The 2,520-nt window shown below is 38.5% G+C and overlaps 1 pseudogene; it reads right to left on the bottom strand.

The window, feature by feature from the left end:
• Positions 1 to 351: 351 nt before the first annotated feature.
• LOC100018192 (WD repeat domain phosphoinositide-interacting protein 2-like) lies at positions 352 to 1,292 on the bottom strand (annotated as a pseudogene).
• Between the last annotated feature and the right edge of the window lie 1,228 nt (positions 1,293 to 2,520).

Here is a 2,520-nt window from a genome sequence, read left to right as displayed (position 1 = left end):
TTGTTATTACTCTCCAAGTCTAATAGAGAAGCCATTCGGTATGTTGAGTATTATGGAACTGAATAAATTAATTAATTTAGATAGTATTGAAATTACTATTATATTTGTACATTTAAAACATGAACAATTACTCTTTCCAATTCTTTAGACTTGTCTTTATTTCTTATTTATTAAATAACAATATTTTGTATTTATTAAAGAGTGTTTTATAGTTGTATTACTTTAATTCCTATTTGACATCATAGGTAAATTCTTAAATATTTTATACATCTTGTAGCTAGTTTGCATAGAATTTTTTTCTATTTCTTCCCACTGGATTTTGTAAGCAATATGGAGAAATAATGGTGATTGTCATGATGATATTTGATTTCTTGCTACTTTCACGGACTTATTGTTTCGATTATCAAACATTTCTGTTACTTGAGAGGGCAAATAGCTGGTAGAGGCCATAAGAACTTTCCCAAAGTAGCCAGTCCAGGTATTGGGTTCCTCCTGAGGTTTCTCTTTCTCAATCTTGAGTTTGAAGATGTACACTGTCTCAGTGTTACTGGAAGCAGAGAGGAACATTCCATCCTCACTGAAGGCCAAAAAGCAGATGATTACACACCTCTTCACTCCTCTTCAGAATTCAAAGATTTTCTGTCCTTCTGGGATGGAAAATATCCTAATGACAGTTCCCTTCTCAGAAGCTGTGGCAACTTTGGTACACTTGCATCAAAAGCCAAAGCTTCTAGGGGGCTATCATGAGCTGGTATCATATTAGCAGCCCTCAAATTAATGGTGTCAGAGACTTGTACTTCTCCAATAGTTGCACTTCCAGGATAAGCCAGGTAACAATTGTCACTGTTTATTGACAGTGCACACAAACCTGCAGGGTTTGGGGGAGTTTCCCTGATTATGTGCAGTACCTTCATATCAAGAATATTGTGTATGTATAGACATTCTTCTAGGCATACTCTCAACCTCTGTCTATTCAATTTGATTTCCAATATGGTACCGGAATAGCTATAATTGCATAGTTCAGTCCCCTTCTTAAAGTGGCAGACTTTTCACTTTTGTGGAGCTTTGAGGCTAGCAATGTCCACCAGGCTACTTGCAAACAATCTTTCCACAGTGCACACATCTTCTGTATCAGTACATTCATAAATCTGTTCCAGCTTATCCACAGAGGAAAGGGAGAAGAATTTACGACCAGATTTACTCCCAACAGCTAAGGATGTGTTGTCCTGGGTGAAGTTGGTGAAGAGCAGCCGGCTGGAGCCGGCCTCCCTGATCTGAGTGGCCAGGTTCATGGCTGGGGATTGGGGGGGGGGGGGTCAGTACTGGGCTCAGGTGCTCTACCTCCCAGGATGGGAGAGACGAGGGCGTCAGGGTCGGCTCCAGGCCCCTCTCTCATTGTCGTCTCCTCCATCATGGGTCCTCCAGCTGCTGTGGTTGTGGTTGCTACTGAGAACAGGAACTCTATATAGCAATGAAATCAATTTCCTCTTGTCCAAAACACAGAGAGTACCCGTATCACTTAAATGCTGGTTATTATGAGGATCAAATTAAGAAATGTTTCAAAGTATTTTGCAAATCTTGGACTTCTATAAATGTCAGTTATTATTCTGCTGTGAAAGAGATTGAAGTTTCTAGAGCGGTTTGTGCAAGGAAGTTTTGTCCAACCTTGGATTCTATGATTCCGTGTTGAAAAGGAACAGGTAGAATGTATTCATTTTACTAAGTATTTTCTTTGTCTGGGTTTCCCAAAACAAATCATGACAGAAAGGAACATCTATTTTTCTTGAGACATAATGTATTTTTGGAGAAAATGATAATGTCAAGTATAGAGAATTTTCTTTTGCTCACTTACAGTGAAATGGAAAGATTTAATGCAGCTGGGAAAGAAACAATGATGTAAGGGGATAGCCATCCTAATGATTAAAATAATGGAAAGAAAGATGTCATTGCTTTGTTTCACTTTGCTTCTGAAAAGTAAACCCAAACTCATTCATATGTATTTAAATCTTGAATGAAAATCTATATATAACCACCAGGTCTGATTACAATCACTGTGGGGAAAATAAACCAGAGAGAAGCTCAGCAGAAATAAGTATACTAAAAGAATACACTGTTATATGAAGCAACTTGACTTAGTGGATAATAGTTTGGGTGGGGAAATCCAAATCCTAATCCATATTCTCACTATCTATGTGACTCTGGGCAGTTCATTAACCTGCTGAGCATGGGATTCCTCAATTGTAAAGTGGAGCTAATAATACCTGTACCTCCTCTCCTACCTAACAGGACTATTAGGAAACTCAAATGTGTGGCAAACTAAAATCTTCCACAAATATCACTTTTTGTGCTTTCTAACTGAAGAATTGTCATCCAATGAATCATCCAGGAACCCCAAACATCCCAAAGAGTTTCATTTGAAGCCAACCTTACCCCATGAACTTCCCCTTCTTCTCATTAACCTTCCAAAGTGATAGAATTCACCTCAGACATTATGCCCAGAAAAGCAGGAGAGGAGAGGAT

Source organism: Monodelphis domestica, chromosome 1, assembly GCF_027887165.1.
Source record: "Monodelphis domestica isolate mMonDom1 chromosome 1, mMonDom1.pri, whole genome shotgun sequence".
NCBI classification, from domain to species: Eukaryota; Metazoa; Chordata; class Mammalia; order Didelphimorphia; family Didelphidae; genus Monodelphis; species Monodelphis domestica.
The sequence above is the reverse complement of the archived record's forward strand: the minus strand, read 5'-3'. Positions and strand labels throughout refer to the sequence as shown.